At 35.7% G+C, this 12,114-nt stretch overlaps 3 non-coding genes across 3 annotated transcripts; 2 read left to right on the top strand and 1 right to left on the bottom strand.

Annotated features, from left to right (window-relative positions):
• Positions 1-4,997: 4,997 nt before the first annotated feature.
• LOC133333196 (U2 spliceosomal RNA) lies at positions 4,998-5,194 on the top strand. The gene has a single exon (XR_009754444.1). It is a non-coding gene; the product is annotated as a U2 spliceosomal RNA (small nuclear RNA).
• A 1,703-nt stretch (positions 5,195-6,897) lies between these two features.
• On the bottom strand, positions 6,898-7,094 carry LOC133333197 (U2 spliceosomal RNA). Its single transcript, XR_009754445.1, has one exon. It is a non-coding gene; the product is annotated as a U2 spliceosomal RNA (small nuclear RNA).
• Positions 7,095-7,647: 553 nt separating this feature from the next.
• On the top strand, positions 7,648-7,844 carry LOC133333194 (U2 spliceosomal RNA). The gene has a single exon (XR_009754442.1). It is a non-coding gene; the product is annotated as a U2 spliceosomal RNA (small nuclear RNA).
• The last annotated feature ends 4,270 nt before the right edge of the window (positions 7,845-12,114 follow it).

Raw genomic sequence — 12,114 nt, 5'->3', positions numbered from 1 at the left:
TTATTTACTAACCGAAGTAACTTGCTTTATTTATGGGTATAGATACATCTTTTTCACAGAACCTTTACCAAATAGGTACAATTTTTCCAAAAACCTCCATATAAAGGTGTCGGCATGTTGGACGACATTTTAATTTTCCTATTGGAAAGTTTCGTACTTCCTTTTCGGAGAGAAAAATAATCCTCCCGACAGAAATACTTACAAATTATTTCAAAAATCCCAGTAAATTTGAGAACAATGCTTCCGAACTTTTGAACATATTTTTGTAAACAATTGCTTCACCATTCTGTGGTACAGGGCATTATGTCTTTGTACATATGTTTGTAACAGGCAAAATAAATAGAGATAGATATATATTCGCCCGATTTAATGTAAATGATGCACCAAATATATCTTTCGATTTTCACGAAATATACTGAATTAAGTCTAGAATGATGTAAAATCGGTTCAGATTTAGATATAGCTCCCATATATGTATATTTTCGTCGGATTTGATTCTCTATATATTTTTGATAACCATCACAAAGTTGTAGTTATATGGCCACAACCGAACTTACATGAAATGTTTTCTATTTTCCTGTATTTTAAGTAAACATTATGATGGACAGATGGACTGGCACAAGAAAATAGTGGATCCGAAATTAATATTTTGTAGCCTTACAAACTCTTGGGGCCATATACACATACACAAAATCTATGTTTGTGGGTTTGGATCATTTTTATATTCTCCACCTTCTGTCCGTGTGTTGAAATCACGATATGGCTCGGAGGTGCTACGTTTCATTGTAGCCGCCATATAACAGTTACCCCCCATTATTCGGCATCTTTAGGATTTCAGATTCGTTTTTCAGCTGAATCAGATTTATTTGATATTTTGAGTTTTCATTAGCTGTCAATTCCTCCCTCCGAAATATTTGTAAATCAAATATTTGTAAATTTTTGGATGTACTAGCTTCCACATAACGATCCGGCCAATTATAGGTAACATCATGGTCCTATTTTCTCTCAAAAATGGATGTTATATTTCGCATGTTTGGAGGCAATAAACATTACGGCAGAAATTAATATAGTCACATTATAACGATCCCCGGTATTTTGAAGGTTTTAGCAGAATTTTCCAAAAGAAGTTACTAAAAATTCCGTATTCATGGAATTGTTTCAATAGAGGTTTGACATAGCACCCATATGCAAGTCTCAAACAAGTTTGGATATTTTAATGGCCTTAGACGCATTTTCCAATCGAAGTAGCTGCAATTAAAAATTCCGTGTTCTTGGCGGGGAAATAACTTCTTTGCAAAATGGACAATATCTGTGCAGTTTTGACATAGCCTCTACATAACGATACCACATAATTTTTTGTTATTTTGAAGGATTTTGTAACCCGAGTGGGTGTAATACATTTCGGTTTATTGAAGAGTACAAAACATATTAAAAGAAAATACTCAATATAAGTCAATATTTTGACATAGTCCCCACATAAAGGTTCACAAAGCATTTCCCGTATGCTGAAGGTAGTAGCCAGGTTTTCCTACCATTGAGATAAAAAATCCTAGGGAATACTATTTGCAGTGTAGCTCAATTTTTTTGACATAGGCCTCATATAAGTGTCCGACCGATTTTAGGTATCTAAAATGCCGATCTGATGCTGGAGGATACAAAAAGTTCGGACAGAACGAAATTTTACTAATCAAATCAATATGAAATTATATTCTGATAATTTGGAGATTTTTAACTTTAAGCATTTTTAACTTTAAGTCAATGTCGAACATTGACATCTGTTTGAAAAATATTTAAATTTTAATACAAATATAAAATTTGTTTCTTCAAAACCTTAAATATCACATTTTTAAATCTGCACTTGCAATTCTATCCAATCTCCTATGTCCTTCCTCCTCCCCTAACATACATACATCATTGACGACGATAATGATATATCATTATCCTCATTTTTTCTATTTTTGTAATTTCAAACTTCATTGAATATTTTCCCAGCACGAAAGCAGAAAAAAACTCAAAATTCAATTATTTTTGTTAGATAGGATAGGAATAGGAAAATAATATTAGCCAAAGGCCAAAGAGTAGAACAGCTACTACTACTACTGGTACTATCCTCAAGTACTTACATTAAGCCAGTTGCTATTCTAAACAGGATTGCATATTTTGATGCATCTTTCATGGCATAATCATCATCGTGCTCATAATTGCTGCATACATCTAGGGGTCATAGCTGCTGCAAACAACAATTCATTGCAACTAACATTGGCCGATCAAACACTGCCAGAGCAGCATGCCATGCATCATTACCAATACAAAAATCAATTAAAAATGTGCATATATTGAGGGAAAATAATAGGTGGAGGTGTGGGGGAGGAGATGAGGTGGCAGAAGTTTTGTGAAATTATGGTAATCAAACTTGTATATACATATGTACGTATATGTGAATATGTATGTAGTTGTAGGTGGTAAAGAAAAAAAGTTACCATGAATGAAAGTGCAATGCTGCAACAACTTTGACACAAATTTGTTGTTGTTATTTTTTCTCTCATATTTTATAGAGGTCATGTGTGGAGAAAAAAATAATTTCTTCAAGGACCTACTAGGCGTAGATTTTTCAAGAATAATTTTTTCAAGCAGCTAATAGGGCTGGATTTTTAAAGATTAATTTTTTCAAGCACCTCCAAGGCGTGGATTTTTAAAGAATATTGTTTTTCATGAACCCACCAGGCGTGGATTTTTAAAGAATAGTTTTTCAAGGACCTCCAAGGCGTGGGTTTTTAAAGAATAATTTTTTCATGGAACCACAAGGCGTGGTTTTTTTAAAGAATAATTTTTTCATGGACCCACAAGGCGTGGATTTTTAAAGAATAATTTTTTCATGGACCCACAAGGCGTGGATTTTTAAAGAATAATTTTTTCAAGGACCTCCAAGGCGTGGGTTTTTAAACAATAATTTTTCAAAGGACCTCCAAGGCGTGGATTTTTAAACAATAATTTTTCAAAGGACCTCCAAGGCGTGGATTTTTAAAGAATAATTTTTCAAAGGACCTCCAAGGCGTGGATTTTTAAACAATAATTTTTCAAAGGACCTCCAAGGCGTGGATTTTTAAACAATAATTTTTCAAAGGACCTCCAAGGCGTGGATTTTTAAAGAATAATTTTTCAAAGGACCTCCAAGGCGTGGATTTTTAAACAATAATTTTTCAAAGGACCTCCAAGGCGTGGATTTTTAAACAATAATTTTTCAAAGGACCTCCAAGGCGTGGATTTTTAAACAATAATTTTTCAAAGGACCTCCAAGGCGTGGATTTTTAAAGAATAATTTTTCAAAGGACCTCCAAGGCGTGGATTTTTAAAGAATAATTTTTCAAAGGACCTCCAAGGCGTGGATTTTTAAAGAATAATTTTTCAAAGGACCTCCAAGGCGTGGATTTTTAAAGAATAATTTTTCAAAGGACCTCCAAGGCGTGGATTTTTAAAGAATAATTTTTCAAAGGACCTCCAAGGCGTGGATTTTTAAAGAATAATTTTTCAAAGGACCTCCAAGGCGTGGATTTTTAAAGAATAATTTTTCAAAGGACCTCCAAGGCGTGGATTTTTAAAGAATAATTTTTCAAAGGACCTCCAAGGCGTGGATTTTTAAAGAATAATTTTTCAAAGGACCTCCAAGGCGTGGATTTTTAAAGAATAACATTTTTCATTGTCCCACAAGGCGTGGATTTTTAAAGAATAATTTTTTCATGGACCCACAAGGCGTGGATTTTTAAAGAATAATTTTTTCATGGACTCACAAGGCGCGGATTTTTAAAGAATAATTTTTTCATGGACCAACAAGGCGTGGATTTTTAAAGAATAATTTTTTCATGGACCTACAAGGCGTGGATTTTTAACGAATAATTTTTTCATGGACCCACAAGGCGTGGATTTTTAACGAATAATTTTTTCATGGACCCACAAGGCGTGGATTTTTAACGAATAATTTTTTCATGGACCCACAAGGCGTGGATTTTTAAAGAATAATTTTTTCATGGACCCACAAGGCGTGGATTTTTAAAGAATAATTTTTTCGTGGACCCACAAGGCGTGGATTTTTAAAGAATAATTTTTTCATGGACCCACAAGGCGTGGATTTTTAAAGAATAATTTTTTCAAGGACTTCCAAGGCGTGGGTTTTTAGGAATTATTTTTTCAAGGACCTCCAAGGCGTGGGTTTTTAGGAATTATTTTTTCAAGGACCTCCAAGGCGTGGGTTTTTAGAAAAGAATTTTTTCAAGGACCTCCAAAAGAATTTTTTCATGGACCCACAAGGCGTGGATTTTTAAAGAATAATTTTTTCATGGACCCACAAGGCGTGGATTTTTAAAGAATAATTTTTTCATGGTGCCACAAGGCATAGATTTTTAAAGAATAATTTTTTTCATGGTGCCACAAGGCGGGGATTTTTATAGAATAATTTTTTCATGGTCGCACAAGGCGTGGATTTTTATAGAATAATTTTTGAAGCTGCTACAAGGCTACAATTTTTGAAGGAGTCAGTATAGGTTCCCATTAGGGATTGTGACTCTTATAATGGAATCATTATAGACGTCTTTAAGGATAATTTTGTAGAAATCGAGAGCCTTTATAGACACATTGAAAGTGCCTTTCAGATCGTGGTCCATTTACGGAAGTTCTTCGTTTTTGTGTATAAAATCCAATATATAGTGACTAGATTTCTTGTGGCAGTTTATCAGGCAATCATTTCACAGTGGTTCTTCGATTATGATACACAGAGTTTGTGTGAGTAGCATAGAGTCACACTTAGCTATCAGCTACCTGTGTGCGACCATCGAAGATCAACCCTTCTTTCTCATAAAAATGGGTATGTAGCACACATTTGTATGACTATCCCAATTCCAGTGATAACAACCTTTTCTCTTCCATTGTAGTTTACTCTGCTAATTCTCATTCACTTCACATTCCTAGCAAGGTATAATCTTCAGGTTGTTCTCTGTCTAGTTATCGCTTCTCGGCCTTATGGCTAAGATCAAAGTGTAGTATCTGTTCTTATCAGCTTAACATCTGATAGATCCTCCATCGGAGGACAACAAATGTTAAACTGATTTTTGGAAATTGACGGAAGTTCAAGGGGCTTGCTCCACTTCTGTCGCGGGTTGGCCCGGTATTGCAGTACCGCCGGGATTTCGGCCCAACCATAAAATAATAAATTTCAGTTACCCACAGATAGGAAAGGATCAAGGATCTTTTAAGGAAATTTTATTAAAGCCCACAAAGACGTGCATCGGAGGACCATAAGACGAGGAGTTTTGAAAGGAATTATTGTTTGCAGGTCCATAAGGCGTGGATTTTTTAAAGGAATGTTTTTCAAAGGCCCATAAGGCGTGGATTTTTTAAAGGAATATTTTTTCGGAGGCCCATAAGGCGTGGATTTTTTAAAGGAATATTTTTTCAAAGGTCCATAAGGCGTGGATTTTTTAAAGGAATATTTTTTCAAAGGCTCATAACGCGTGGATTTTTAAAGGAATATTTTTTCGGAGGCTCATAAGGCGTGGATTTTTTAAAGGAATATTTTTTCAAAGTCCAACAAATTTTCATATCTGCTCTACGTCCTTGTATCAGTTACTTTTTATCGACATACACTGAAATTCCAATGAAATAAAATCCGCATTGTTATTTTTGTATAAATGGCGTTTATTTATTTGTAAGCAGAAAGAGTCGACAGGAAGAACGAACTGACTGATATTCGAATACGAAATTTAAGGCTGCTACAGACTGTCAAATTTATTGTGTTACTTGAGCTTTTATTTAAATTCAAACAGACATACAGACAGTAGGAAAAAAGGTTGTTGTTGTTGGATTGCAAAAACGCAGTTTTAAATGCATCAACCGCCTCCAACAACAAATTTTGCAGACATGACCATTTCATTAATAGTTCAAAGTGCAATAAATGACCTACAGTGGGACCGGGCAAAAATAGCCTTATACAAATAAGCTTCTGTGTTTATGAGTATCGTACTAGAGCCACAACAGAACTTGAAAAGTTAGAAGATTTAGTAATGAAAATATTCACTGTAACCCTGTTCCACTGTATCTGCTTCTCCCCAAATTCAATTTTTTATTTTTGATGGCCTTCAGAAAAAAGGCATTGCCAACATATTTCGCTTTTACCAAAGGGACATTTAAAAAGGATGTTTTTGTATGTGTATGTGTGTTTTTGCCATATGATTTAGATTCCAGCCAAATCTCTGATTGCCTTTGATGGACATGTTAGGGTCATTGAACCACTCATTTGTGTCGATAGACAATCTATTGGTGTTATCCCTAGTATTAATAAATCAACGATTGTTAGCCTTTGAAAAAATATTCCTTTAATAAATCCACGCCTTATGGGCCTTTGAAAAAATATTCCTTTAAAAAATCCACGTCGTTTGGGCCACCGAAAAAAATATTCCTTTAAAAAAGCCACGCCTTATGGACCTACGAAAAAATATTCCTTTAACAAATCCACGCCTTATGGACCTACAAAAAAATATTGCTTTAAAAAATCCACGCCTTATGGACCTACGAAAAAATATTCCTTTAAAAATCCACGCCTTATGGACCTACGAAAAAATATTCCTTTAAAAAATCCACGCCTTATGGACCTACGAAAAAATATATGGGTCTCCGAAAAAATATTTTCTTTAAAAAATCCACGCCTTATGAACCTACAAAAAATATATGGGTCTCCGAAAAAATATTCCTTTAAAAATCCACGCCTCTTGGGCTTGCCTAAAAAAAAATATTTAAATTAATCGCGCGACTTGAACTTCCCGTACAGAAATTTGCCTAGGTTGCAATGTGTCTATCCACTCAAAACCCCTACTTTATTCGTATCTAAATTATTTGAAATTGATTATTTTAATGTGGGCCGAAATCCCGGCGGTACTGCAATACCGGGCCAACCCGCGACAGAAGTGGAGCAAGCCCCTTGAACTTCCGTCAATTTCCAAAAATCAGTTTAACATTTGTTGTCCTCCGATGGAGGATCTATCAGATGTTAAGCTGATAAGAACAGATACTACACTTTGATCTTAGCCATAAGGCCGAGAAGCGATAACTAGCCAGAGGTCGACGTCGATGTTATACCTTGCTATGGCTAATAAGTGATTGAGAATTAGAAGAGAAGAATAATCTGAAATAGAAATTGTTTTTATCACTGATGTTTTGTAGTCCTATGTAAAAATGTGTGACATACACATTTTTAAAACAAAGAAGGGATGCTGGTTGAAGATCACCCTTAGGTACCTGATAGCTTGGTGACCGTAAACCATGGCACGTGTGCTCCCTTTAAGGGTAATTTGTTTGTACAAAAGGACAAACGAGCAGTTCACTGTTTGCCCCTGGTGTACTTACACACCTTATAAGAAAGTGGTTGCTTATTGGTACTCGCAATGTGGGTATGTACCATCGATTATCACCACTCTATTAGCTAACTGTGTGCGGCCATCATTGATTATCCCTTCTTTTCCTTAAAAATATACACACAACACACATTTCTATGGCCTTTACTATGATCAATGCTCTTCTATATTTCTCTTACTTCTTATAATTCACATTCACTTCGTATTCATAACAACGTCAGACCTTCATGTTGGCATCTGTCTAGTTATCGCTTCTCGGCCTTATGGCTAAGATCAAAGTGTAGTATCTGTTCTTATCAGCTTAACATCTGATAGATCCTCCATCGGAGGACAACAAATGTTAAACTGATTTTTGGAATCTGACGGAAGTTCAAGGGGCTTGCTCCACTTCTGTCACGGGTTGGCCCGGTATTGCAGTACTGCCGGGATTTCGGCCCAACCATAAAATAATCAATTTCAAAAAATTTAGGTACGAATAAAGTACGGGTTTTGAGTGGAAAGGCACGTTGCAACCTAGGCAAAGGTCTATACGCAGGGCTGCCATATTTGCCGATTTATCGGCATTTTGACGATTTTTCACTCTAAAAATGAAGAATGCCGATTTTCCGATTTTTGCCTCAGAATTGCCGATATTTCAACAATCGACACAAATTGTCAATTTTTTTAAGTTAATACGGCGTTACCATACAAACATATAAAATTGGCAGCTTTAAATCAGAACTATCGGCGACTCGCCGCAGCCGTTTTCAATGGCTTAGATATCTGTATTTTTTGTCAGCATTGTACTCTTTCTAGTTCTATCTAGTTTACATTTTACATCATGGACACGAACAATTATTTAGAATATGATGAAGTATATTTGGGTTTATATGCAAAAGATATTGTTTCAGAAACAAAACTTCCCAAAAATGACATAGACAAAATAGTTAGCACTTGCATTAATTTGATTTTAATTTAAATTAATATAAATGCTTAAAACTTATTGATCCTGGAAGAGTAATGAAGAAGGGCAATAATTCTTTTCTAGATATTTTAAAAGAATTCACCGATTTTATTTTTGAAAATGAGAGACAATCTTTAGACTCCGAGTTTAGGGAGTTAAACTTTCAGAATTTTGAAGAAATTTTTGAAAATGCAGAATATAATTTAAAAAATTTTTGGAAAAAAAATTCCGAAATTAAACGTGGGGACTCAAATTTAGCTTTTCCTGTTTTGTCTAAATTTGTACAAAGAATTATGGTTCTTCCACACTCCACAGCAAATGTGGAACGAATTTGTAGTCAGGTAAACCTTAACAAAACTAAAATTAGAAGAAATTTTTTCGGAGACCCATAAGCGTGGATTTTTTAAAGGAATATTTTTTCGGAAGCCCATAAGGCGTGGATTTTTTAAAGGAATATTTTTTTCAAATTACCAATATTTTTGAAGAATCCGAATGGCGTTTTTTTGGAAATATTTATATATATATATATATATATATATATAAAATTAATAAGGACCCCACAGGATTTTTAAGGGTATATTTTTTCGGCGGTCCATAAGTCGTGGATTTTTTTTAAAAAATATAAGGGATCCTTAATATAAGGGGAGATTTGTAAATGAATATTATTGAAGGATCCCACAGGATTTTTAAGGGTATATTTTTTGGAGGTCCATAAGGCGTGGATTTTGTAAAGGAATATTTTTTAAGGATCCTAGAGGATTTTTAAGGGTATATTTTTTTGAAGGTCCATAAGGCGAGGATTTTGTAAACTAGTATTTTTTAAGGATCCCAGAGGATTTTTAAGGGTATATTTTTTTGGAGGTCTATAAGGCGTGGATTTTGTAAAGAAATATTTTTTTCAGAGGCCCATAAGGCGCCGATTTTGTAAGGGTATATTTTGTCAAGACTCCAATAGGCGTGAATTGTTCAAAGGAATATTTTTTAAAAGGCCCATAAAGCTTGAATTTTTTGCAGGTGGCCCATAAGGCGTGGATATTTTAAGAGACTATTTAGACAAGACTCCAATAGGAGTTAATTTTTTAAAGGAATAATTTTTTGTAGGCCTATAAAACGTAGATTTGTTAAAGGAATATTTTTTCGGATGTCCGTAAGGCGTGTTTTTTTAAGGAGATAATTTGTCAAGACTCCAATAAGCGCGAATTTTTTAAAGGAATATTTTTCAAGGCTTCCAATGGCGTGGATCTTTTAATTTATTTTGTTCAAAGGCCCATTTTTTTTGAATCATTCCAATGCCTGTTCAGATATTAAATTCCGCTTTTTCATTTGGTTTGAACAATTGAATTGTATCGTTCCCATTGTGTCAATCATATTATTTGGTAGTAATAAAACAAAAGCATTTTCACTGCAATCATTTAGCAGTGCAGGTCCATCGAAAAAGAAACAACAAAAATACCCTCCAACGGCCATACAAATTGGGGACAGAAAAAACTGAAAAAAAGTGACCAACAAAAATATTGGCTCTTTGAATGGCTAAAACTGTTATTTAGAATCGAAAAATTACAACTGCCTTCCAAAAAATGTAAAAAAAAAGTAATCACCAATTGTCAAATATCGTAGCACCAACAACACCATTGATTGCCCAGAGCAGTCATAGCCGTAACAAAAACTGTGAAAAGACACATTTCCGCTTGGACATAGAACCAAAGTCCAAAAATGCAAAGCTTCGTTTTTTTTCAGATCGTTTTTTAAGTTTTCTGTGCATTTTTTTCTCTTTCTCCATCAATCTGTTATGTTTAGCGGCCTATTATATTGACAACAATGAAATGACAACAACAAGAAAAACAATAACGCTATTGTTATTTTTTGGCATATTTGAAACCGAAACAGTTTTCATTTGGAGCATTGCTTTCGAAAATAAATTTTGGTGGTATTTTAATTTTTTATTTCGAAGTAGTATTTACTTCTGTCCTGGTTTTCTAGCCTCCTCCACACGATGGTGGATATTTCAGATTCATCATTCCCTATGTAATATTGAAGGTAGTCTGGAGGGTATTTGCCATATTTCTCCATTCGGTTTAATTGTAATCTACCATTTTTAGAGGCCTTTGGTGTTAACATGCCCTGCAGCTGTATAATATGTGTAATCATTCATTTGGAAAAAATGGTTCACAAATACACACACACGCACACACATACTCTCATATAAGTAAACTGTGGGTAGATGTGTGTAACTGTCGCAATTGTGTAACTGACGCAATTGGGCGCCATTTGCAATAACAATAATGTTTGTCTAAATAATCGATATCCGTTCAGAAAGCCTGATGTTCAAATCTAATTGATTGGAAACAATATTGGACAATTCATACCAATAAACGTATCAGGGGTAAGAGAAGCGGGGTTGACTAGAGTCTAACAGAGTCTTGACTATATTAAACCTGACTTGGGTCAGACCAGCTAACTGACTAAGGTTAGACCTGGGCTGACCGGACTGGAGTCAGACTAGACCAACGAAGACAGACTAGAAGTAGAACTGATCAACAGGCCTGAATTATCAGGTCAAGGCTGACTAAAGTTAGAATATATCTGGCCCGACTAAAGTCAGACAACACCAATTTGCATAGAGTCCTGCATAGATGGACAGACTAATCTGGGGTGACTCGAGTCAACTCAACCAGTTCTCACAAGAGTAAGTCAGTTAGACATACTAGGGTGACCAGAGTCAGATAATTAGAGGTGACTAGAGTCGGTCCTCACCAGGGCTGACTAGAGTCGGTCCTTACCAGGGCACTGGCTGCCCAGAGTCAGTCAGACTAGTTGCAGTCAGGCAGTCAGGGCTATCTAGAGTTAGCCAGACTGAGTGCATTCAAGGGCTGTTTAAAGTCAGTCTGGCTAGAGTCAGGGATGCCTAGACCCATTCAGACGGGCTGAATACCTTAAAAATGGCTACGAACGCTCAGACTCAGTGAAGGTGAGTCAGAGGGTCAAGGAGAGCCGAGGGTAGAGTATGTTAACGACAAGTTTTGAATATCTAACTTTTAGAGGATCAGTAAACGCTGAGGCTAAATTCTAAACACTCAGTCTAATATTTATGGCCGCTTAGTCTAGATTTTGGTAGCACTGAGGAAACAGTTGTGGGCGCTGAGGCTGCAATTGTTCTGTGAACACTGACGCTCAAACCTGTGGATGTCGAGGATGATGAGACTCGAATTTGTCAAGGCTGGCGCTAGAATCCGTAAACGCTTACGCTATAATCTGTGACTACTGAGGCTAGAGTATCAGAATACTGAAGTTAGGGTCGGTGAAAACGGATTCTAGTGAAAACTGGGATGAAATTATCTGAACGTTGAGGATAGAGTATCGGAATACAGAGGCTAAAGTCTGTGATCACTGAGCCTTGAGTCTGCGGATCCTGTTTTTAAAGTCTCTGTACGCTGCGGTTAGAGTCAGTTCAGCTTTAGACCAAGTAAAGTCTAGTAACTCTGAGGTTATAGACGGTAAATGATGAGGTTAGATTATCCGAATACCAGGTTTAAGTATATGAACACCGAGTCTAGAGGCTAGAATTCTTAGCGTGGAGGCCAAAGTCTATGAACGCAGAGGGTAGAGTCCCTGAACTCTGAAACTAGAGTTTATGATCTGTTCACGATGAGTGAACACCGAGTCTAGAGGCTATTAACGTCGACACTGAGAATAGAATCTGTGATCTCAGAGACTTAAGTCTGTGAAGTACGAGGCCAAAGTCTGCGAACACTGTGGCTAAAACTTAAATTT

Source organism: Musca vetustissima, unplaced genomic scaffold (assembly GCF_032173495.1).
Source record: "Musca vetustissima isolate MV318-11 ecotype Yass unplaced genomic scaffold, APGP_CSIRO_Mvet_v1 utg124152, whole genome shotgun sequence".
NCBI lineage: Eukaryota > Metazoa > Arthropoda > Insecta > Diptera > Muscidae > Musca > Musca vetustissima.
The sequence above is the reverse complement of the archived record's forward strand: the minus strand, read 5'-3'. Positions and strand labels throughout refer to the sequence as shown.